This window comes from Pseudorca crassidens, unplaced genomic scaffold (genome assembly GCF_039906515.1).
Source record: "Pseudorca crassidens isolate mPseCra1 unplaced genomic scaffold, mPseCra1.hap1 Scaffold_146, whole genome shotgun sequence".
NCBI lineage: Eukaryota > Metazoa > Chordata > Mammalia > Artiodactyla > Delphinidae > Pseudorca > Pseudorca crassidens.
In genome coordinates this window covers 295,436-321,957 of record NW_027136073.1, presented here as the reverse complement: position 1 = coordinate 321,957, position 26,522 = coordinate 295,436, and the positions used below count along the sequence as shown (strand labels likewise).

The 26,522-nt window shown below is 44.2% G+C and overlaps 1 long non-coding RNA gene across 1 annotated transcript in view; it reads right to left on the bottom strand.

Annotated features, from left to right (window-relative positions):
- Positions 1–26,522, bottom strand: part of LOC137218069 (uncharacterized) — a 177,066-nt gene that overhangs the window by 18,606 nt on the left and 131,938 nt on the right. Inside the window, exon 5 of the long non-coding RNA XR_010940432.1 lies at positions 5,661–5,746. This is a non-coding gene — a long non-coding RNA (uncharacterized lncRNA). The remainder of the gene's footprint in view (positions 1–5,660; positions 5,747–26,522) is intronic.

Here is a 26,522-nt window from a genome sequence, read left to right as displayed (position 1 = left end):
GCAACATTCCAGACGCTTTACTAACACTCTCCCCACTTGGAGAGTCAGTACCTTTAACCTCCTGTTTGACCCAGTTTGCAATTTCTGCGGAAGATGAACAGGAATAGGGAGAACCAATGAGAGACTAGCTGGAGGTGTCTGGACGGGCAAATTTAACTCTCATTTCCCACCAGGAAGAGGAATTAACCGAAGGCTCAGCGTGCCGTGCCGGAACCAGATTAGGGCCTGAAGCCATCCTGTGGTGTTGCGGCCAGCTCAAAAGAAAGCGAGTTGAAGAAAGGAGCTCAGGGGCACTGTAATTCACAAACCTGCAGAGTTATAAATGACAGCTATCGTCCAAAAATATACTGAAGTAAGGCTGCCAAGAGGACTTGAAAGCGGGGCAGAATTGCAGGAAACCTATTTCAGGAGGTAGACTGGAATTGCATTGAAAGCATAGGAAAAGAGGCAGAACGTCCACAATGATGCACTTGGCCAAAAAGGGCGTATGCGTTTTTTCCTGAATATATTCAGGAAAAAACGCATACGCCCTTTTTGGAAAACCAAGCAAGCTTGCAAACGAAATCTGCACTACAATGAGGTCTCACTTCCCCCCGGTCAAAAGGGCCATCTGAAAAAAGTGTAAAATCCAGAAAGGCAGGACAGGCCATGGAGAACTGGGAGCCTTGTTATGCTGATGGGCGGGATGTAAATTGCCAACAGACATTCGGGAGAAGTGTATGGTGTTTCCTGAAACATCTAAAAAACAAAGCAACAGAGCCTAGGGCACTTCCACTTATGGTCCTATAGCTTAGGGAAATTAAAATCAAAAAGACACAGCCACCCCAAAGTTTGGGACGCCTCTGTTTACAAGAACCTCGTTTACCGTACAAGTTCAATATCACAGAAAGTGAAAAATGGATAAAGAACTTGTGGTACTTACATACAATGCAGTATCACTCAGCAATGAAATCTATGTCATCAGGCCCGTAGCAGCATAATGAGTGGATTCAGGTACGATGATTCTAACTGAAATAAGTCACACAGAAAAAGAAACATCATAAGATATCACTAATACACGGAATGTAAACTTGGCTACACAGGAACTGAATTACAGAACAGAACAGGGTCTCAAATTTAGAAAACCAACTTATGCTTGCTTAAGGGGAAAGGTGAGTTGGGGTGCTGCATAAAACCAGAGATTGAAATGAGCACAGATAAAGTTCCTTAAGCCAAATATGGAATAGACAACAGCTACTCCTTGCTCAATGAAATGGACTCAACACCCCATATTAAACGCCTAAGAATGTACCTGACTAGTAAGTATCTTAAAACCTATGTATTGCTATGTCTCCAAAAGAGAATCAAGCGTGTGTACAGGGGCATAAAAGTAGCAGGGATAGGATTGGAGAAGTTCAGTGAGCAAATGAAGACCCTTTGAAGTTATATTGCATGGTACCCATTCCACGGGTTTCAACTACCCAGGTTTAAGGTATTCTTCCTTCAGCTAAAATATGCATGTGGAACCAAGAGTATGATCAACCGTGTGAACGGGAGACGTGTTCAAATATGTCTCAGTTTTCCTCCCCTGGTACTCGGGTGCCACATTCCAGACGCTTTACTAACACTCTCCCCAATTGGAGAGTCAGCGCCTTTAACCTCCTGTTTGGCCCAGTTTGCAATTTCTGCGGAAGATTAACAGGAATATCGAGAACCAATGAGAGACTAGCTGGAGGTGTCTGGACGCACAAATTTAACTCTGATTTCCCACCAGGAAGAGGAAATAACCAAAGGCTCAGCGTGCCGTGCCGGAACCAGATTAGGGCCTGAAGCCATCCTGCGGTGTTGCGGCCAGGTCACAAGAAAGCGAGTTGAAGAAAGGAGCTCAGGGGCACTGTAATTCACAAACCTGCAGAGTTATAAATGACAGCTATCGTCCAAAAATATACTGAAGTAAGGCAGCCAAGAGGACTTGAATGCGGGGCAGAATTGCAGGAAACCGATTTCAGGAGGTAGACTGGAATTGCATTGAAAGCATAGGAAAAGAGGCAGAACGTCCACAATGACGCACTTGGCCAAAAAGTGCGTATGCGTTTTTTCCTGAATATATTCAGGAAAAAACGCATACGCCCTTTTTGGACAACCAAGCAAGCTTGCAAAGGAAATCTGCACTACAATGAAGTCTCACTTCCCCCCGGTCAAATGGGCCATCTGAAAAAAGTGTAAAATCCAGAAAGGCAGGACAGGCCATGGAGAACTGGGAGCCTTGTTATGCTGATGGGCGGGATGTAAATTGCCAACAGACACTGGGGAGAAGTGTATGGTGTTTCCTGAAACATCTAAAAAACAAAGCAACAGAGCCTAGGGCACTTCCACTTATGGTCCTATAGCTTAGGGAAATTAAAATCAAAAAGACACAGCCACCCCAAAGTTTGGGACGCCTCTGTTTACAAGAACCTCGTTTACCGTACAAGTTCAGTATCACAGAAAGTGAAAAATGGATAAAGAACTTGTGGTACTTACGTACAATGCAGTATCACTCAGCAATGAAATCTATGTCATCAGGCCCGTAGCAGCATAATGAGTGGATTCAGGTACGATGATTCTAACTGAAATAAGTCACACAGAAAAAGAAACATCATAAGATATCACTAATACACGGAATTTAAACTTGGCTACACAGGAACTGAATTCCAAAACAGAACAGGGCCTCAAATTTAGAAAACCAACTTATGCTTGCTTAAGGGGAAAGGTGAGTTGGGGTGCTGCATAAAACCAGAGATTGAAATGAGCACAGATAAAGTTCCTTAAGCCAAATATGGAATAGACAAGAGCTACTCCTTGCTCAACGAAATGGACTCAACACCCCATATTAAACGCCTAAGAATGTATCTGACTAGTAAGTATCTTAAAACCTATGGATTGCTATGTCTCCAAAAGAGAATCAAGCGTGTGTACAGGGGCATAAAAGTAGCAGTGATAGGATTGGAGAAGTTCAGTGAGCAAATGAAGACCCTTTGAAGTCATATTGCATGGTACCCATTACACGGGTCTCAACTCTCCAGGTTTAAGGTATTCTTCCTTCAGCTAAAATATGCATGTGGAACCCAGAGTATGATCAACCGTGTGAACGGGAGACGTGTTCAAATATGTCTCAGTTTTCCTCCCCTGGTACTCGGGTGCAACATTCCAGACGCTTTACTAACACTCTCCCCAATTGGAGAGTCAGCGCCTTTAACCTCCTGTTTGGCCCAGTTTGCAATTTCTGCGGAAGATTAACAGGAATAGCGAGAACCAATGAGAGACTAGCTGGAGGTGTCTGGACGCACAAATTTAACTCTGATTTCCCACCAGAAAGAGGAAATAACCAAAGGCTCAGTGTGCCGTGCCGGAACCAGATTAGGGCCTGAAGCCATCCTGCGGTGTTGCGGCCAGCTCACAAGAAAGCGAGTTGAAGAAAGGAGCTCAGGGGCACTGTAATTCACAAACCTGCAGAGTTATAAATGACAGCTATCGTCCAAAAATATACTGAAGTAAGGCTGCCAAGAGGACTTGAAAGCGGGGCAGAATTGCAGGAAACCGATTTCAGGAGGTAGACTGGAATTGCATTGAAAGCATAGGAAAAGAGGCAGATCGTCCACAATGATGCACTTGGACAAAAAGTGTGTATGCGTTGTTTCCTGAATATATTCAGGAAAAAACGCATACACCCTTTTTGGCCAACCAAGCAAATTTGCAAAGGAAATCTGCAATACAATGAAGTCTCACTTCCCCCAGGTCAAAAGGGCCATCTGAAAAAAGTGTAAAATCCAGAAAGGCAGGAGAGGCCATGGAGAACTGGGAGCCTTGTTATGCTGATGGGCGGGATGTAAATTACCAACAGACACTCGGGAGAAGTGTATGGTGTTTCCTGAAACATCTAAAAAACAAAGCAACAGAGCCTAGGGCACTTCCACTTATGGTCCTATAGATTAGGGAAATTAAAATCAAAAAGACACAGCCACCCCAAAGTTTCGGACGCCTCTGTTTACAAGAACCTCGTTTACCGTACAAGTTCAACATCGCAGAAAGTGAAAAATGGATAAAGAAGTTGTGGTATTTACTTACAAAGCAATATCACTCAGCAATGAAATCTATGTCATCAGGCCCTTAGCAGCACAATGAGTGGATTCAGGTACGATGATTCTAACTGAAATAAGTCACACAGAAAAACAAACATCATAAGATATCAGTAATACACGGAATGTAAACTTGGCTACACAGGAACTGATTTACAGAACAGAACAGGGTCTCAAATTTAGAAAACCAACTTATGCTTGCTTAAGGGGAAAGGTGAGTTGGGGTGCTGCATAAAACCAGAGATTGAAATGAACACAGATAAAGTTCCTTAAGCCAAATATGGAATAGACAAGAGCTACTCCTTGCTCAACGAAATGGACTCAACACCGCATATTAAACGCCTAAGAATGTACCTGACTAGTAAGTATCTTAAAACCTATGGATTGCTATGTCTCCAAAAGAGAATCAAGCATGTGTACAGGGGCATAAACGCAGCAGTGATAGGATTAGAGAGGTTCGGTGAGCAAATGAAAACCCATTGAAGGCATATTGCATGATACCCATTCCACGGTTTTCAACTATCCAGGTTTAAGGTATTCTTCCGTCAGCTAAAACATGCATGTGGAACCCAGAGTATGATCAACCATGTGAACGGGAGACATGTTCAAGTGTCTCAGTTTTCCTCCCCTGGTACTCGGGTGCAACATTCCAGACGCTTTACTAACACTCTTCCCACTTGGAGAGTCAGCGCCTTTAACTTCCTGTTTGGCCCAGTTTGCAATTTCTGCGGAAGATGAACAGGAATAGGGAGAACCAATGAGAGACTAGCTGGAGGTGTCTGGACGGGCAAATTTAACTCTCATTTCCCACCAGGAAGAGGAAATAACCAAATGCTCAGCGTGCCGTGCTGGAACCAGATTAGGGCCTGAAGCCATCCTGCGGTGCTGCGGCCAGCTCAAAAGAAAGCGAGTTGAAGAAAGGAGCTCAGGGGCACTGTAATTCACAAACCTGCAGAGTTATAAATGACAGCTATCGTCCAAAAATATACTGAAGTAAGGCTGCCAAGAGGACTTGAAAGTGGGGCAGAATTGCAGGAAACCGATTTCAGGAGGTAGACTGGAATTGCATTGAAAGCATAGGAAAAGAGGCAGAACGTCCACAATGATGCACTTGGCCAAAAAGGGCGTATGCGTTTTTTCCTGAATATATTCAGGAAAAAACGCATACGCCCTTTTTGGCCAACCAAGCAAGCTTGCAAAGGAAATCTGCACTACAATGAAGTGTCACTTCCCCCCGGTCAAAAGGGCCATCTGAAAAAAGTGTAAAATCCAGAAAGGCAGGACAGGCCATGGAGAACTGGGAGCCTTGTTATGCTGATGGGTAGGATGTAAATTGCCAACAGCCACTTGGGAGAAGTGTGTGGTGTTTCCTGAAACATCTAAAAAACAAAGCAACAGAGCCTAGGGCACTTCCACTTATGGTCCTGTAGCTTAGGGAAATTAAAATCAAAAAGACACAGCCACCCCAAAGTTTGGGACGCCTCTGTTTACAAGAACCTCGTTTACCGTACAAGTTCAATATTGCAGAAAGTGAAAAATGGATAAAGAAGTTGTGGTACTTACGTACAATGCAATATCACTCAGCAATGAAATCTATGTCATCAGGCCCATAGCAGCATAATGAGTGGATTCAGGTATGATGATTCTAACTGAAATAAGTCACACAGAAAATGAAACATCATGAGATATCACTAATACACGGAATGTAAACTTGGCTACACAGAAACTGAATTACATAATAGAACAGGGACTCAAATTTAGAAAACCATCTTATGCTTGCTTAAGGGGAAAGGTGAGTTGGGGTGCTGCATAAAAGCAGAGTTTGAAATTAGCACAGATACTGTTCCATAAGCCAAATATGGAATAGACAAGACCTACCCCTTGCTGAACGTAATGGATTCAGCAATGAGGTATCACCTCACACCTGGTAGAATAGGCATCATAGAAAATCTACAAACAAAAAATGCTGGAAAGGGTGTAGAGAAAAGGAACCCTCTTCCACTATTGTTGGGAATATAAATTGATACAGTCATTATGGAGAACAATATGGAATTTCTTAAGAAACTAACAATAGAATTCCCATATGATACAGCAATCCCAGTACTGGACATATACCCAGACAAATCCATAAATCAAAAAGAGACATTCACCGCAATGTTCATTGCATCACTATTTACAATATCGAGGTAATGGAAGCAACCTAAATGCCCACAGACAGACGAATGCATAAAGCCGTGGTACATATATAAAATGGAATATTACTAAGCCATGAAAAGGAATGAAATTGGGTCATTTGTAGAGACGTCGATGGATCCAGAGACTGTCATACAGAGTGAAGTAAGTCAGAAAGAGAAAAACAAATCTTGTATATTCATGCATATATGTGGAACCTAGAAAAACTGTACAGATTAACCATTTTGCAAGGCATAAATAGAGCAACAGATGTAGACAACAAACGTATGGACAACAAGGGGGGAAAGCTGTTGGGGGGGTGGTGGTGGGAGGAGTTGAGAGACTGGGATTGGCATGTATACATTTATATGTATAAAATAGATAACCAATAAGAACCTGCTGTATAAAAATATAAAATAAAATTCAAAATTAAAAAGAAATAAAATTTAAAAAATAAAACAGAAAAAACAATTATTCCCTGCACATACATGTATTTATATGAATAATTTATTTCCATGCTTATATCTGTAAATACAAAAAAGAGGAATAAAATCTACCTTGAACCAAAAACGAAAAAGAGAAAAAAAACACAGAACCCACCAGTTACACAGAAGAAAACCGTATCAGGGCACTTGCTCCAGTTGTAAACAATTCTGAAGTTGGTCAGTGGTGGGGAATCGTCTCCCATTCAGCCAGCAGCCCCCACGCAACAAGCGTCCTCATTGCAAAGCTGGGGCACCGTGCCAGGGCATCTGTGAGTAAACGTGAGCTGAGCCCCAGGCCAGTTGCTGCTGAACTATTCCCACCTGTCCCAGGTAAAACACCTGAATATATACAAGGACTTGAAAGCCTAGAGGAAGGGCCATGGAGCCACACGAGTGACAGCATGCCGGCCGACTTGGTGCCTGCAGGCCAGCCAGGATGGTCCTGGCCCTGGGTGCTCTTCTGGAAGATTTCCATTTCCCTGCCTGAGATACCCGTCCTGTCCCTGCCCCCACTGCTTTTTTCCTTCCTCACCTCTGCCCAGGGAGAAATTCCAGCAGCAGGTATGGGTGACACATCCTCTTCTTTAGCAGGTGGCAGCCTGGCAACTGCTGCAGAAAGTCCAGCAGAGCCCCACTCACACTGGGCCACCCACAAAGCCGTGGCCTCTCCCTCCCTCCCACCAGCCCAGCCCCGAGACTGCTGACAGGGCAGAGAAAATGGCGTCAGGCACGGCTGCAGGGGCTCTTGCTGCCTGGAGTGGTATTTATATTGATCTCAACCCAGGCACACCTGGGGAGGGCTGGCCGGCACGGTAAGTCTGCCCAGGTCAGCCAATCATCACCCCTCAGGGGCTCACAGTTGCAGAAAATGGAACTTGCTGAAGCGGCTAGGTCCAAGGAACAGGTGTGGGCTCCCGAGAGTCAGGATAGACAAGGGGCTGCAGCTTTGGCTTGTTTTCTAATCATTTTATCTGGCCCATGAGTGGGAGACAACTTCAAGAGAACCCTCTCCTAATGAGAGGAACCCAGGAGTCAGGGAGAGGAGGGGTGGGTGGTGGTTGGAGACAGAGGCCTGGTGCCCCGGGTGCAGTGGAAGTCTCTGGAAGACCAGGTGGAGGGAGGCCGCACGGAGTGATGCCCAGGGTCACAGACCTGTCACAGCTGCTGTTTGTTAGTTCAAGTCCTGCTCTGAGGTGCTCTGTGTCAGCTCTGAGCGACAGGTGAGCTGGGGGTGCTCTGCAATGAGGGCTATGTGCACGGTTCCTGTGTGCCCAGCCCTGCCACAGTATCTGCAAGGGTAGCTCTGTATCCTGGGAGGGGCCTGACCACGAGAGCCCCGTGGGCTGGGGTGGGGGTGGGGTACCTGCCCAGGTGAGCTCCATATTCTGGGATTGGTCTGACCACGAGAGTCCCATGGGCTGCTGGGGACCTGGTAAAGGATGTCAGGACAGTCAGTGAAGCCACCGAGGATATACCTCCAGTTGCTCCTAATTCCTACACCCTGCTGGTCATTCTACCAACCACCAGGACATGGTATTCTGTATTAGTCTTCAATGATGCCTTCTTTTGTATTCCATTAGTCCCAGAGTCACAAGAAATTTTGGCTTGTGAGTGGCAGGACTCAACATACAACTAAAACAATACTTCCGGGCCGTTCGGCCCCAAGGGTGCAAAAATTCCCACACCATCTTTGGGGAAAGCTTAGCTAAAGACCTAAAAGTTCTACCTCTGGAAAAGGAAACCCTCCTTCAATATGCAGGCGACATTCTGATCGCTAGCCCTACTAAGGAGGCCTCTGAACTACCAAGCCAATAAAGGATAGAAGTTGTCCAAGAAAAAGCTCAAATATCACAGACTGCAGTGACCTGCCTGGGCTTCATTCTCACAGAAGGTCGGAGAAGCCCATCCCAGGAAAGGGAAGAAACCATTTTCAGCCTTACCCCTTTCTAAAACTAGAAGACAGCTTAGGGGTTCCTGGGGAGGCCAGGGTTTGCTGCTTCTGGATCCCTAACTACAGTCTACTAGCTGGGCCTCTATATGAAACACTGAAAGGAAAAGATGATGATCCTTTTGAATAGAATCCAGAAGTGGCCTTTCAAGAATGGAAAGAGCAGTCAATTCAGACCCTTGCCCTGGAACTCCCTAATTTAGCTAAACCCTTTGACCTTTACATTCCCGGTGAAAGGTGAATCGCCATTGGAGAATTAGTGCAAAAACTGGGACCACTTGAAATGGAACAATGCAAGAATGCCATCCAGGTAGGATAAACTACGGTCACTAAGGGGCTTGGCCCACTGCCACATCTGGCCAAGATACTGGCGGTATCTAAAAACCTGGAAATCAGCAGCCCAAAAGGCCACCTCCCTCCTAAGGGAAAAGGACCCCACGTGGTGATCCTAACCACCAACCATGCCCTGAAGTTGCAGGGTTCGCTCCGTGGGCACACCGACCTCGAGTGAGGAGGCCCTCCAACTCCAACATCCAGAGAGATAACCGGGGGCAACAGGGCACCATGACGACTCGTGTGAACATCACTTGACCTGGAGTTTCTCTCATAAAACAACAAGAGTGTGTCCCAAAAGAGTAGACTACTGCTTGCAGGACTTACTGCACCCAGAGGGGAGCTAATAATCTTGGCGGGGGAACAGTATACCACACTGTCACCATAGAAAAGCCTACAGACACCATGATGATGGTGGCCAATAAGACCGGCTGGACTCCTGTTTACTTCAAAAGGCTGTTGACTCAGTGGCCATCATGGTCCTTGATCACCACTGACCCTGGATTGTCTGGGAGTTGAGCGGGCAGGGCTCTGACACCTGGTGCTGTTTGTACGTTAATTCAGGGGCCTAATTGAAGAAAGCGCAGACTACTGGTCAGAACATCTAGGCTGGCAGAAACGGTCAGCCTAAGGTGGCCAAACAAATGTGGGGCGGGGTGAAACCGGCCCCCACAGCGTCTCTGCACATCTCTTTCCTGGACCCTTAAAGGTCATTAGAATCTATAACACTTCCAATGCTGGTGCTCAGGTGGACGAACAGGGAGGCAGGGGTCCTGGGGACAATCAACGTCACCGGGAGGCTGCTGGGGAGAAGCTCTGACCCTCGCCCCAGGGTATGAGGGCTCCCAACTCAGCACTCAGCAGTTACAGAAGAAGGGTCTGCACCCTCAGCACTCCAAGAATGAGGAACGGGACAAAAAGCAGAGGAGGGGTTTGTCCCCAGCAAAGCCCATTAAAAATCCCTGGGAGATAAAAATAGAATCTGGGCAATAAAGTCAAGTCTAACCTTTTTTATCCTTTGTGCTTTGTCTAATTTCACGTGCTCCTAGGGTCCCGCATGCAGAGGTTCCACACCCGGCACTTCAGACCAGATTTCCTAGTGCAGAATGGCTGGGTCGACACCTCAGCTCCTGGGGCCCAGTGCAGACTCCACGATATAGAGCCTGAGCTACAGCCAACCCGGCCCTCGAGAGCTCCGCCCCCTCCTTCCCTCCCACTGACTCTGACAGGTCTCTACACAGCAGCCCAGCCCACAGCCCACGGGGTAGTGCATGCTCTCACCTCTCCATTCTCTGATCAAAATATAAAGTTTCCTTTGCTTGTGAACCAAACTCAGTCTCGATCTGTTGGCCCCAATGACACTGGGCAGGGGGACACTTGTTGGGGTCCACTCTGGAGGATCAGTAACAGAAATTGAGACTATTGTAACCTCAATGAACAGATGTGTGAGCCAAACTGTAGTTAACATAGAACAGTGTATAAGGCTCGGGTAAAATAAGATGTTTTTAACACTTCCATTTGATATTTCCATTACTTTTTATAAGCAAGTTCAGTGAAAAGGTTTGTCTTATTTGTCAGGTCAATATTAGAGAAACGAAGTGATTTCTTTCCAAGGATGTACATCTAATAATCTTGGTTAAACCTTCAATCTTGTTTTAAATGCTTTTCCATTGAAAATGATACCTCTCTTTCAGCTCCCCCATTTCTGAGAAGTATAAAATCTTATAATTTATTATTACCAAAGGGGAAAGGTGGGAGGAGGGATAAATTAACAGTTTGGAATTAACACATACACACTGCTATGTATAAAATAGATCATCAACAAGGAACTACTGTATAGCACAGGGAACTACACTCAACATTTTGCAATAACCTATAAGGGGAAATAATCTGAAAAAGAATAGATATTTTTATTGACATCATCTATCAATGACAGTTAAAGTGTAGCCTAAGGGAAGCTGGTGGTGAGTGCTTCTGACCCTGAAGACTTCAATTATCTAAAGTTTGGACTCTGCCTACTTCCCAAGGCCCTTAATGAACATATGTGTAGCCGTAGCTTAAAAACTTCCCCAGTTTGGGTTTCGGGGAGACACTGATTTTGAAAAAGCCCTGGTGTTCTCCTTACATGAATGGGACTCTTCCTACTGCTAAAACATGTCTGTCACACCCAGAGGATGGTATACCGTCTGATCGGGAAGAGTTTGGAAAAGGCATCTCATCTCCTCATCTCCTGGTGCTCGGGTTCACCCCTCCAGCGTCTTTACTAACAGTCTCCCCACTTGGAGATGTCAGCACTGTCAACATCCTGTTGCGTACAGTTTGGAATTTGTCCAGAGGATGAAGCGGAAGGATGAGGAACAATGAGAGACAAGTCCTAGGTGTTCAGACAGGCACATGTCACTCTAATTTCCAATCAGGAAGACGAATTGACCAAAGGCTAGGGTTGCCCATGGAAACAGTATAGGGCTTGAGGAAATCCCGCTGCTTTGTGGCCAGTTCCCATAAACACAAGTTGAACAATGGAACTCAGGGGCAGTAAAATTCACAAAACTGCAGAGTTGAAAATATCCATCACTGAAAAATGTCTTGAGGAAAGTCAAAGAAAAGGACTTGTAAGCAAGGGAGAATGGCAGGAAAGGGATTTGAGGAGGTAGAAAGGACTCGCCATTAAGCACAAGAAAAGGAGCTGAACATTGCAGTTGGCCAAAAAGGGTGTATGCGTTTTTTTCTGTATATATTCAAGAAAAGGGCATACACTTTTTTAGCCAACCAAACAGGTGGGCACTGGAAGTCAATACTACAAAAGATATCACTTCACATCAGTCAGAAGAGCCATCCTCATAAAGCGTAAAAAACAGAAATGCAGGACAGGGCAACGAGAAGAGGGAGCCCTGTGAGACTTATAGTGGAAATGTATATTGCCAACGGCCATTCTGGAGAAGTGTATTGTGTTTACTAAAGCATCTAAAAAATGAGCTACAGAGCATAGGGCACTTGCACTCATGGGCGTATATCTTGGGAAAAACAAAAATCGAGAGGACACAGGCACCCCAATGTTTACCCCCTCTCTGTTTAAAAGATCCTCGACTAGGATATAACTTAAATGTCTCTGGAGGGAAAAAATGGATAGAGATGTGGTACTTAGGTAGAGTGGAATATTATTCAGCCTGGAAATCAATGAAATATGGCCAGTTGTAACAACTCCCGAGGAGTTACGTATGATCATTCTAAGTGACAGAATTCAAAAAGAAAAAGACACATATCATAAGCTATCACTTAAAGGTGGAATCCAAAATGGCTACACATGAAATAAATTACAAAACAAAAACATAGTCAAATATGTAGAAAACACGCATAAGGCTGCTAAACGGGAAAGGTGGGGAGGGGTGAGGCATCATCCAGGAGGTTGAAATTAGCAAAGATACCATTCCAAATACCAAACTGATAATCAACAAGGCCTACACGGTAGCTAAAAGAACTGCACTCAGCACACTCAAGTCACCGGAAAAGAATATATACGACTGGTAAGAATCTGAAAAAGAATTTATTGATGTCTCTCTGTACGTGAATCAAGTGGATGTACAGCAGCAAGAAACAGAGCTTTGAAAATCAGCTGTAACCAATATAGTAATAAATTGAAAAAAATAAACGACAGAGAGACAGAGAAAACCTCTTACAAGTTTTCCTCAGGGACGGTGATGCAACATGGATTGAACACATCTAGACCCACAGCAGGATGAGACATAAGGCTGGAAACTGTTTGCGCTAAGAGAAATGTGAGGTTGGGTGAGGAAATGCACACCCTTTAAAGTAATACTACCTGTTACCCATTCAATGGGTCCCAAATCTGCAGGTTCAAGGGATCTTCCTACAGCTAAAACATGCATGGAAAACCCAGAGGACTGTACACCATGTGATCGGGAGATGTGTCTAAAATGCACCTCATTTATCCTCTCCTGGTGCTCCTGTTCACCATTCCAGCCACGCTACTTAGAATCTCCCCACTTGGAGAATCAGCACATTTAAACTTCTGTTTCACACATTTTGCAAATTGTGAGGAGGATGAACGGGAAGAGGGGGAACCAATGAGAGAATAGTTGTAGGGGTTTGGACGGGCACATATCACTCTAATTTCCCATTAAGAATAAGAATTAAAGAAAGGCTCAGCCTGCCTCGCCGGAGCCAAAATAGGGCCTGAAGCAATCCTGCGGGTTTGAGGCCAGCTCACAAAAGAGCAACTTAAAAAATGGAGCTCAGGGTCACTGCAATTCACAAACCTGCAGAGTTATAAATGAAAACTAACGTCCAAAAATATGTTGAGGTAAGGCAAAGAAGAGGATCTGAATGCAAGACAGAATTGCAAGAAACAGATTTCAAGAGATAGATTGGACTCGTCTTTAACGCACATGAAAAGCGGCAGAATTTCGACAATGATGCAGTTGGCCCAAAAGGGCGTATGCGTTTTTTCCTGATTATATCCAGGAAAAAAACGCATACGCACTTTATGGGCAACGAAGCAAGCAAGCAATGCAAATGTGCACAACAAAGAAGTCTCATTTCCCACCAGTCAAAAGGGCCATCCTAAAAAATTGTAAAAACCAGAAATGCAGGACAGGCCATGGAGAACAGGGAGCCTTTATACGCTGATGGGCAGTGTGTGAACTGCCGAGAGCCACTCTGGAGAAGTGTATGGTGGTTCCTAAATCATCTAAAAAACAGAGCTACAGAGCATAGGACACTTCCAATCATGGGAGTATATCTAGGGAAGTCTAAAATCAACAAGACACAAGCACACCACAGTTTAGGGCTACTCTGTTTACAAGAACCTCAACTTCAGTACACCTTAAATATCCCAGGAAAGAGAACAATGGATAAAGAAGATGTGGTACTTATGTACAATGGAATATCTCTTCACCATGAAATCAATGTAATAAGGCTAGTAGAAGGATAAAGAGTGGATTTAGGTCCGATAATACTACTTGAAATAAGTCAAACAGAAAAAGAAACATATCATAAGATATCACTTATAGAGGGAGGGTAAATATGGCTGCACAAGAAATGAATTACAGAACAGAACAGTGTCTCACATTTAGAAAACACACTTATGTCAGCTTAAGGGGAAAGGAGAGGTGGGGTGATGCATAAAACCAGAGTTTGAAATTAGCACAGATACCGTTCAATAAACCAAATAGGTATTAGACAAGATCTACACCTTGTTCAATGAACTGGCCTCAACACACCCTATACACTGCAGAGAAATATATCTGAGTAATAAGAATCTTAAAACCCATGTATTGATATATCTCCATAAGGGAATCAAGTGTGTGCAGAGCGGCACAAACACAGCAGTGAAAATGAGCTAAACCCCATTATAGAAATAAATTTTAAAAACAAAACGCTGAAACAATGAAAGAGAGAAAAATTCTTACAAAATTCGCTCAGGGGCTGTGATGCAACCTGGATTGACCACATATAAACCCACAGCTGGATAAGACATAAGGCTGGACACTTGGGGCTGAGAGGATTGGTGAGCTTTGGTGAGCAACTGCCGAAAGTTTAATGCAATACTTCATGCTACTCATTCCAAGGGTCCCAACACTCCAGGTTGAAGGGAATCTTCCTACAGCTAAACCATGCTTGGGAAACCCAGCGACTGGTATACCATATGATCGGGAAAGGTTTCTAAAACGCACCTCATTTTTCCTCTCCTGGGGCTCCGGATCGACATTCCAGCCACTTTACTAACAACATCCCCACATGGAGAGTCAATGCCTTTAAGTTCTGGTATTGCACAGTCTGCAGTTAGTGCGGAGGATGAATGGGAATAGGGGGAACCAGTGAGAAACTAGCTGTAGCGGTTTCAATGGGCACATGTCACTCTAATGTCACATCAGTAAGAAGAATTAACCAAAGGCACAGCAAGGTGCCCCAGAAGAAAAATAGGGCTTCAAGGAATCCTGTGGTTATGGGGCAAGACCACAAAAATAAGAGCTGAAAAATGGAGCTAAGGGCCACTGCAATTCAAAAACCTGCAGAGTTATAAAGGCCAACTATTTTCAAAAAATATATTGAGGTAAGGCTATGAAGAGGCATTGAAAGCAAGGCAGAATTGCAGGAAACCGATTTCAGTAGGTAGACTGGAATTGCATTGAAAACATATGAAGAGAGTCAGAACCTCGACAATGATGCACTTGGCCAAAAAGGGCGTATGCGTTTTTTCCTGAATATATTCAGGAAAAAACGCATACGCCCTTTTTGGCCAACCAAGTAAGCTTGCAAAGGAAATCTGCACTACAATGAACTCTCACTTCCACCGGGTCAAAAGGGCCATCTGAAAAAAGTGTAAAATCCATAAAGGCACCACAGGCCATGGAGAACTGGGAGCCTTCTTATGCTGATGGGCGGGATGTAAATTGCCAACAGCCACTCGGGAGAAGTGTATGGTGTTTCCTGAAACATCTAAAATACAAAGCAACAGAGCCTAGGGCACTTCCACTTATGGTCCTATAGCTTAGGGAAATTAAAATCAAAAAGACACAGCCACCCCAAAGTTTGGGATGCCTCTGTTTACAAGAACCTCGTTTACCGTACAAGTTCAATAGCGCAGAAAGTGAAAAATGGATAAAGAAGTTGTGGTACTTACGTACAATGCAATAACACTCAGCAATGAAATCTATGTCATCAGGCCCGTAGCACCATAATGAGTAGATTCAGGTATGATGATTCGAACTGAAATAAGTCACACAGAAAAGAAACATCATAAGGTATCACTAATACACAGAATGTGAACTTGGCTACACATGAACTGAATTACAAAACAGAACAGGGTCTCAAGTTTAGAAAACCAACTTATGCTTGCTTAAGGGGGAAGGTGAGTTGGGGTGCTGCATAAAACTAGAGTTTGAAATGAGCACAGATAAATTTCCTTAAGCCAAATATGGAATAGACAAGAGCTACTCCTTGCTCAACGAAATGGACTCAACACCCCATATTAAACGCCTAAGAATATACCTGACTAGTAAGAATCTTAAAACGTATGGATGGCTATGTCTGAAAGAGAATCAAGCGTGTGTACAGGGGCATAAACACAGCTGTGACAGGATTGGAGAGGTTCAGTGAGCAAATGAAGACTCTTTGAAGTCATATTGCATGGTACCCATTCCACGGGTCTCAACTCTCCAGGTTTAAGGTATTCTTCCTTCAGCTAAAATATGCATGTGGAACCCAGAGAATGATCAACCGTGTGATCGGGAGACGTGTTCAAATATGTCTCAGTTTTCGTCCCCTGGTACTCGGGTGCAACATTCCAGATGCTTTACTAACACTCTCCCGACTTGGAGAGTCAGTGCCTTTAAACTCCTGTTTGGCCCAGTTTGCAATTTCTGCGGAAGATGAATAGGAATAGGGAGAACCAATGACAGACTAGCTGGAGGTGTCTGGACGGGCAAATTTAACTGTCATTTCCCACCAGGAAGAGGAATTAACCAAAGGCTCAGCGTGCCATGCCGGAAACAGATTAGGGCCTGAAGCAATCCTGCGGTGTTGCGGCCAGCTCACAAGAAAGCGAGTTGAAGAAAAAAGCTCAGGGGCACTGTAATTCACAAACCTGCAGAGTTATAAATGACAGCTATCGTCCAAAAATATACTGAAGTAAGGCTGCCAAGAGGACTTGAAAGCGCGGCAGAATTGCAGGAAACCGATTTCAGGAGGTAGACTGGAATTGCATTGAAAGCATAGGAAAAGAGGCAGAACGTCCTCAATGATGCACTTGGCCAAAAAGGGCGTATGCGTTTTTTCCTGAATATATTCAGGAAAAAACGCATACGCCTTTTTTGGCCAACCAAGCAAGCTTGCAAAGGAAATCTGCACTACAATGAAGTCTCACTTCCCCCCGGTCAAAAGGGCCATCTGAAAAAAGTGTAAAATCCAGAAAGGCAGGACAGGCCATGGAGAACTGGGAGCCTTGTTATGCTGATGGGCGGGATGTAAATTGCCAACAGACACTGGGGAGAAGTGTATGGTGTTTCCTGAAACATCTAAAAAACAAAGCAACAGAGCCTAGGGCACTTCCACTTATGGTCCTATAGCTTAGGGAAATTAAAATCAAAAAGACACAGCCACCCCAAAGTTTGGGACGCCTCTGTTTACAAGAACCTCGTTTACCGTACAAGTTCAGTATCACAGAAAGTGAAAAATGGATAAAGAACTTGTGGTACTTATGTACAATGCAGTATCACTCAGCAATGAAATCTATGTCATCAGGCCCGTAGAAGCATAATGAGTGGATTCAGGTACGATGATTCTAACTGAAATAAGTCACACAGAAAAAGAAACATCATAAGATATCACTAATACAGGGAATTTAAACTTGGCTACACAGGAACTGAATTCCAAAACAGAACAGGGTCTCAAATTTAGAAAACCAACTTATGTTTGCTTAAGAGAAAAGGTGAGTTGGGGTGCTGCATAAAACCAGAGATTGAAATGAGCACAGATAACGTTCCTTAAGCCAAATATGCAATAGACAAGAGCTACTCCTTGCTCAACGAAATGGACTCAACACCCCATATTAAACGCCTAATAATGTACCTGACTAGTAAGTATCTTAAAACCTATGGATTGCTATGTCTCCAAAAGAGAATCAAGCGTGTGTACAGAGGCATAAACGCAGCAGTGATAGGATTGGAGAGGTTCGGTGAGCAAATGAAGACCCTTTGAAGTCATATTGCATGGTACCCATTCCACGGGTTTCAACTACCCAGGTTTAAGGTATTCTTCCTTCAGCTAAAACATGCATGTGGAACCCAGAGTATGATCAACCGTGTGAACGGGAGACGTGTTCAAATATGTCTCAGTTTTCGTACCCTGGTACACGGGTGCAACATTCCAGACGCTTTACTAACACTGTCCTAACTTGGAGAGTCAGTCCCTTTAACCTCCTGTTTGGCCCAGTTTGCAATTTCTGCGGAAGATGAACAGGAATAGGGAGAACCAATGAGAGACTAGCTGGAGGTGTCTGGACGGGCAAATTTCACTCTCATTTCCCACCAGGAAGAGGAAATAACCAAAGGCTCAGTGTGCCGTGCCGGAACCAGATTAGGGCCTGAAGCCATCCTGCGGTGTTGCGGACAGCTCACAAGAAAGCGAGTTGAAGAAAGGAGCTCAGGGGCACTGTAATTCACAAACCTGCAGAGTTATAAATGACAGCTATCGTCCAAAAATATACTGAAGTAAGGCTGCCAAGAGGACTTGAAAGCGGGGCAGAATTGCAGGAAACCGATTTCAGGAGGTAGACTGGAATTGCATTGAAAGCATAGGAAAAGAGGTAGAACGTCCAAAATGATGCACTTGGCCAAAAAGGGCGTATGCGTTTTTTCCTGAATATATTCGGGAAAAAACGCATACGCCCTTTTTGGTCAACCAAGCAAGCTTGCAAAGGAAATCTGCACTACAATGAAGTCTCACTTCCCCCCGGTCAAAAGGGCCATCTGAAAAAAGTGTAAAATCCAGAAAGGCAGGACAGGCCATGGAGAACTGGTAGCCTTGTTATGCTGATGGGCGGGATGTAAATTGCCAACAGACACTCGGGAGAAGTGTTTGGTGTTTCCTGAAACATCTAAAAAACACAGCAACAGAGCCTAGGGCACTTCCACTTATGGTCCTATAGCTTAGGGAAATTAAAATCAAAAAGACACAGCCACCCCAAAGTTTGGGACGGCTCTGTTTACAAGAACCTCGTTTATAGTACAAGTTCAACATCGCAGAAAGTGAAAAATGGATAAAGAAGTTGTGGTATTTACTTACAAAGCAATATCACTCAGCAATGAAATCTATGTCATCAGGCCCTTAGCAGCACAATGAGTGGATTCAGGTATGATGATTCTAACTGAAATAAGTCACACAGAAAAAGAAACATCATAAGATATCAGTAATACACGGAATGTAAACTTGGCTACACAGGAACTGAATTACAGAACAGAACAGGGTCTCAAATTTAGAAAACCAACTTATGCTTGCTTAACGGGAAACGTGAGTTGGGGTGCTGCATAAAACCAGAGATTGAAATGAGCACAGATAAAGTTCCTTAAGCCAAATATGGAATAGACAAGAGCTACTCCTTGCTCAACGAAATGGACTCAACACCCCATATTAAACGCCTAAGAATGTACCTGACTAGTAAGTATCTTAAAACCTATGGATTGCTATGTCTCGGAAAGCGAATCAAGCATGTGTACAGGGGCATAAATGCAGCAGTGATAGGATTGGAGAGGTTCGGTGAGCAAACGAAGACCCTTTGAAGTCATATTGCATGGTACCCATTCCACGGGTTTCAACTACCCAGGTTTAAGGTATTCTTCCTTCAGCTAAAACATGCATGTGGAACCTAGAGTATGATCAACCATGTGATCGGGAGACGTGTTCAAATATGTCTCAGTTTTCGTACCCTGGTACTCGGGTGCAACATTCCAGACGCTTTACTAACACTCTCCCCACTTGGAGAGTCAGTCCCTTTAACCTCCTGTTTGGCCCAGTTTGTAATTTCTGCGGAAGATGAACAAGAATAGCGAGAACCAATGAGAGACTAGCTGGAGGTGTCTGGACGGGCAAATTTAACTCTCATTTCCCACCAGGAAGAGGAATTAACCAAAGGCTCAGCGTACCGTGCCGGAACCAGATTAGGGCCTGAAGCCATCCTGCGGTGTTGTGGCCAGCTCACAAGAAAGCGAGTTGAAGAAAGGAGCTCAGGGGCACTGTAATTCACAAACCTGCAGAGTTATAAATGACAGCTATCGTCCAATAATATACCGAAGTAAGGCTGCCAAGAGGACTTGAAAGCGGGGCAGAATTGCAGGAAACCGATTTCAGGAGGTAGACTGGAATTGCATTGAAAGCATAGGAAAAGAGGCAGAACGTCCACAATGATGCACTTGGCCAAAAAGGGCGTATGCGTTTTTTCCTGAATATATTCAGGAAAAAACGCATACGCCCTTTTTGGCCAACCAAGCAAGCTTGCAAAGGAAATCTGCACTACAATGAAGTCTCACTTCCCCCCGGTCAAAAGGGCCATCTGAAAAAAGTGTAAAATCCAGAAAGGCAGGACAGGCCATGGAGAACAGGGAGCCTTGTTATGCTGATGGGCGGGATGTAAATTGCCAACAGACACTGGGGAGAAGTGTATGGTGTTTCCTGAAACATCTAAAAAACAAAGCAACAGAGCCTAGGGCACTTCCACTTATGGTCCTATAGCTTAGGGAAATTAAAATCAAAAAGACACAGCCACCCCAAAGTTTGGGACGCCTCTGTTTACAAGAACCTCGATTACCGTACAAGTTCAACATCACAGAAAGTGAAAAATGGATAAAGAACTTGTGGAACTTACGTACAATGCAGTATCACTCAGCAATGAAATCTATGTCACCAGGCCCGTAGCAGCATAATGAGTGGATTCAGGTACGATGATTCTAACTGAAATAAGTCACACAGAAAAAGAAACATCATAAGATATCACTAATACACGGAATGTAAACTTGGCTACACAGGAACTGAATTCCAAAACAGAACAGGGTCTCAAATTTAGAAAACCAACTTATGCTTGCTTAAGGGGAAAGGTGAGTTGGGGTGCTGCATAAAACCAGAGATTGAAATGAGCACAGATAAAGTTCCTTAAGCCAAATATGGAATAGACAAGAGCTACTCCTTGCTCAACAAAATGGACTCAACACCCCATATTAAACACCTAAGAATGTACCTGACTAGTAAGTATCTTAAAACCTATGGATTGCTATGTCTCCGAAAGAGAATCAAGCATGTGTACAGGGGCATAAAGGCAGCAGTGATAGGATTGGAGAGGTTTGGTGAGCAAACGAAGACCCTTTGAAGTCATATTGCATGGTACCCATTCCACGTGTTTCAACTACCCAGGTTTAATGTATTCTTCCTTCAGCTAAAACATGCATGTGGAACCTAGGGTATGATCAACCATGTGATCGGGAGACGTGTTCAAATATGTCTCAGTTTTCGTACCCTGGTACTCGGGTGCAACATTCCAGACGCTTTACTAACACTCTCCCGACTGGGAGAGTCAGTCCCTTTAACCTCTTGTTTGGCCGAGTTTGCAATTTCTGCGGAAGATGAACAGGAATAGCGAGAACCAATGAGAGATTAGCTGGAGGTGTCTGGACGGGCAAATTTAACTCTCATTTCCCACCAGGAAGAGGAATTAACCAAAGGCTCAGCGTGCCGTGCCGGAACCAGATTAGGGCCTGAAGCCATCCTGCGGTGTTGCGGCCAGGTCACAAGAAAGTGAGTTGAAGAAAGGAGCTCAGGGGCACTGTAATTCACAAACCTGCAGAGTTATAAATGACAGCTATCATCCAAAAATATACTGAAGTAAGGCTGCCAAGAGGACTTGAAAGCGGGGCAGAATTGCAGGAAACCGATTTCAGGAGGTAGACTGGAATTGCATTGAAAGCATAGGAAAAGAGGCAGAACGTCCACAATGATGCACTTGGCCAAAAAGGGCGTATGCGTTTTTTCCTGAATATATTCAGGAAAAAACGCATACGCCCTTTTTGGCCAACCAAGCAAGCTTGCAAAGGAAATCTGCACTACAATGAAGTCTCACTTCCCCCCGGTCAAAAGGGCCATCTGAAAAAAGTGTAAAATCCAGAAAGGCAGGACAGGCCATGGAGAACAGGGAGCCTTGTTATGCTGATGGGCGGGATGTAAATTGCCAACAGACACTCGGGAGAAGTGTATGGTGTTTCCTGAAACATCTAAAAAACAAAGCAACAGAGCCTAGGGCACTTCCACTTATGGTCCTATAGCTTAGGGAAATTAAAATCAAAAAGACACAGCCACCCCAAAGTTTGGGACGCCTCTGTTTACAAGAACCTCGATTACCATACAAGTTCAACATCACAGAAAGTGAAAAATGGATAAAGAACTTGTGGAACTTACGTACAATGCAGTATCACTCAGCAATGAAATCTATGTCACCAGGCCCGTAGCAGCATAATGAGTGGATTCAGGTACGATGATTCTAACTGAAATAAGTCACACAGAAAAAGAAACATCATAAGATATCACTAATACACGGAATGTAAACTTGGCTACACAGGAACTGAATTCCAAAACAGAACAGGGTCTCAAATTTAGAAAACCAACTTATGCTTGCTTAAGGGGAAAGGTGAGTTGGGGTGCTGCATAAAACCAGAGATTGAAATGAGCACAGATAAAGTTCCTTAAGCCAAATATGGAATAGACAAGAGCTACTCCTTGCTCAACAAAATGGACTCAACACCCCATATTAAACACCTAAGAATGTACCTGACTAGTAAGTATCTTAAAACCTATGGATTGCTATGTCTCCGAAAGAGAATCAAGCATGTGTACAGGGGCATAAAGGCAGCAGTGATAGGATTGGAGAGGTTTGGTGAGCAAACGAAGACCCTTTGAAGTCATATTGCATGGTACCCATTCCACGTGTTTCAACTACCCAGGTTTAATGTATTCTTCCTTCAGCTAAAACATGCATGTGGAACCTAGGGTATGATCAACCATGTGATCGGGAGACGTGTTCAAATATGTCTCAGTTTTCGTACCCTGGTACTCGGGTGCAACATTCCAGACGCTTTACTAACACTCTCCCGACTGGGAGAGTCAGTCCCTTTAACCTCCTGTTTGGCCGAGTTTGCAATTTCTGCGGAAGATGAACAGGAATAGCGAGAACCAATGAGAGATTAGCTGGAGGTGTCTGGACGGGCAAATTTAACTCTCATTTCCCACCAGGAAGAGGAATTAACCAAAGGCTCAGCGTGCCGTGCCGGAACCAGATTAGGGCCTGAAGCCATCCTGCGGTGTTGCGGCCAGGTCACAAGAAAGTGAGTTGAAGAAAGGAGCTCAGGGGCACTGTAATTCACAAACCTGCAGAGTTATAAATGACAGCTATCATCCAAAAATATACTGAAGTAAGGCTGCCAAGAGGACTTGAAAGCGGGGCAGAATTGCAGGAAACCGATTTCAGGAGGTAGACTGGAATTGCATTGAAAGCATAGGAAAAGAGGCAGAACGTCCACAATGATGCACTTGGCCAAAAAGGGCGTATGCGTTTTTTCCTGAATATATTCAGGAAAAAACGCATACGCCCTTTTTGGCCAACCAAGCAAGCTTGCAAAGGAAATCTACACTACAATGTAGTCTCACTTCCCCCCGGTCAAAAGGGCCATCTGAAAAAAGTGTAAAATCCAGAAAGGCAGGACAGGCCATGGAGAACTGGGAGCCTTGTTATGCTGATGGGCGGGATGTAAATTGCCAACAGACACTCGGGAGATGTGTTTGGTGTTTCCTGAAGCATCTAAAAAACAAAGCAACAGAGCCTAGGGCACTTCCACTTATGGTCCTATAGCTTAGGGAAATTAAAATCAAAAAGACACAGCCACCCCAAAGTTTGGGACGCCTCTGTTTACAAGAACCTCGTTTACCGTACAAGTTCAATATCACAGAAAGTGAAAAATGGATAAAGAACTTGTGGTATTGCTTACAAAAGAATATCACTCAGCAATGAAATCTATGTCATCAGGCCCGTAGCAGCACAATGAGTGGATTCAGGTATGATGATTCTAACTGAAATAAGTCACACAGAAAAAGAAACATCATAAGATATCAGTAATACACGGAATGTAAACTTGGCTACACAGGAACTGAATTACAGAACAGAAAAGGGTCTCAAATTTAGAAAACCAACTTATGCTTGCTTAAGGGGAAAGGTGAGTTGGGGTGCTGCATAAAACCAGAGATTGAAATGAGCACAGATAAAGTTCCTTAAGCCAAATATGGAATAGACAAGAGCTACTCCTTGCTCAACGAAATGGACTCAACACCCCATATTAAACGCCTAAGAATGTACCTGACTAGTAAGTATCTTAAAACCTATGGATTGCTATGTCTCCGAAAGCGAATCAAGCATGTGTACAGGGGCATAAACGCAGCAGTGATAGGATTGGAGAGGTTCGGTGAGCAAATGAAGACCCTTTGAAGTCATATTGCATGGTACCCATTCCACGGGTTTCAACTACCCAGGTTTAAGGTATTCTTCCTTCAGCTAAAACATGCATGTGGAACCTAGAGTATGATCAACCATGTGATCGGGAGACGTGTTCAAATATGTCTCAGTTTTCATACCCTGGTTCTTGGGTGCAACATTCCATACGCTTTACTAACACTCTCCCCACTTGGAGAGTCAGCGCCTTTAACCTCCTGTTTGGACCAGTTTGCAATTTCTGCGGAAGATGAACAGGAATAGGGAGAACCAATGAGAGAATAGCTGGAGGTGTCTGGACGGGCAAATTTAACTCTCATTTCCCACCAGGAAGAGGAATTAACCAAAGGCTCAGCGTGCCGTGCCGGAACGAGATTAGGGCCTGAAGCCATCCTGCGGTGTTGCGGCCAGCTCAAAAGAAAGCGAGTTGAAGAAAGGAGCTCAGGGGCACTGTAATTCACAAACCTGCAGAGTTATAAATGACAGCGATCGTCCAAAAATATACTGAAGTAAGGCTGCCAAGAGGACTTGAAAGCGGGGCAGAATTGCAGGAAACCGATTTCAGCAGGTAGACTGGAATTGCATTGAAAGCATAGGAAAAGAGGCAGAACGTCCACAATGATGCACTTGGCCAAAAAGGGCGTATGCGTTTTTTCCTGAATATATTCAGGAAAAAACGCATACGCACTTTTTGGCCAACCAAGCAAGCTTGCAAAGGAAATCTGCACTACAATGAAGTCTCACTTCCCCCCGGTCAAAAGGGCCATCTGAAAAAAGTGTAAAATCCAGAAAGGCAGGACAGGCCATGGAGAACTGGGAGCCTTGTTATGCTGATGGGCGGGATGTAAATTGCCAAGAGACACTCGGGAGAAGTGTATGGTGTTTCCTGAAACATCTAAAAAACAAAGCAACAGAGCCTAGGGCACTTCCACTTATGGTCCTATAGCTTAGGGAAATTAAAATCAAAAAGACACAGCCACCCCAAAGTTTGGGACGCCTCTGTTTACAAGAACCTCGTTTACCGTACAAGTTCAGTATCACAGAAAGTGAAAAATGGATAAAGAACTTGTGGTACTTACGTACAATGCAGTATCACTCAGCAATGAAATCTATGTCATCAGGCCCGTAGCAGCATAATAAGTGGATTCAGGTTCGATGATTCTAACTGAAATAAGTCACACAGAAAAAGGAACATCATAAGATATCACTAATACACGGAATGTAAACTTGGCTACACAGGAACTGAATTCCAAAACAGAACAGGGTCTCAAATTTAGAAAACCAACTTATGCTTGCTTAAGAGGAAAGGTGAGTCGGGGTGCTGCATAAAACCAGAGATTGAAATGAGCACAGATAAAGTTCCTTAAGCCAAATATGGAATAGACAAGAGCTACTCCTTGCTCAACGAAATGGACTCAACACCCCATATTAAACGCCTAAGAATGTACCTGACTAGTAAGTATCTTAAAACCTATGGATTTCTATGTCTCCAAAAGAGAATCAATCGTATGTACAGGGGCATAAACGCAGCAGTGATAGGATTGGAGAGGTTCGGTGAGCAAATGAAGACCCTTTGAAGTCATATTGCATGGTACCCATTCCACGGGTTTCAACTCTCCAGATTTAAGGTATTCTTCCTTGAGCTAAATCATGCATGTAGAACCCAGAGTATGATCAACTGTGTGAAAGGGAGACGTGTTCAAATATGTCTCAGTTTTCCTCCCCTGGTACTCGGGTGCAACATTCCAGACGCTTTACTAACACTCTCCCCACTTGGAGAGTCAGCGCCTTTAACCTCCTGTTTGGCCCAGTTTGCAATTTCTGCGGAAGATGAACAGGAATAGGGAGAACCAATGAGAGACTAGCTGGAGGTGTCTGGACGGGCAAATTTAACTCTCATTTCCCACCAGGAAGAGGAACTAACCAAAGGCTCAGCGTGCCGTGCCGGAACCAGATTAGGGACTGAAGCCATCCTGCGGTGTTGCGTCCAGGTCACAAGAAAGCGAGTTGAAGAAAGTAGCTAAGGGGCACTGTAATTCACAAACCTGCAGAGTTATAAATGACAGCGATCGTCCAAAAATATACTGAAGTAAAGCTGCCAAGAGGACTTGAAAGCGGGGCAGAATTGCAGGAAACCGATTTCAGGAGGTAGACTGGAATTGCATTGAAAGCATAGGAAAAGAGGCAGAACGTCCACAATGATGCACTTGGCCAAAAAGGGCGTATGCGTTTTTTCCTGAATATATTCAGGAAAAAACGCATACGCCCTTTTTGGCCAACCAAGCAAGCTTGCAAAGGAAATCTGCACTACAATGAAGTCTCACTTCCCCCCGGTCAAAAGGGCCATCTGAAAAAAGTGTAAAATCCAGAAAGGCAGGACAGGCCATGGAGAACTGGGAGCCTTGTTATGCTGATGGGCGGGATGTAAATTGCCAACAGACACTCGG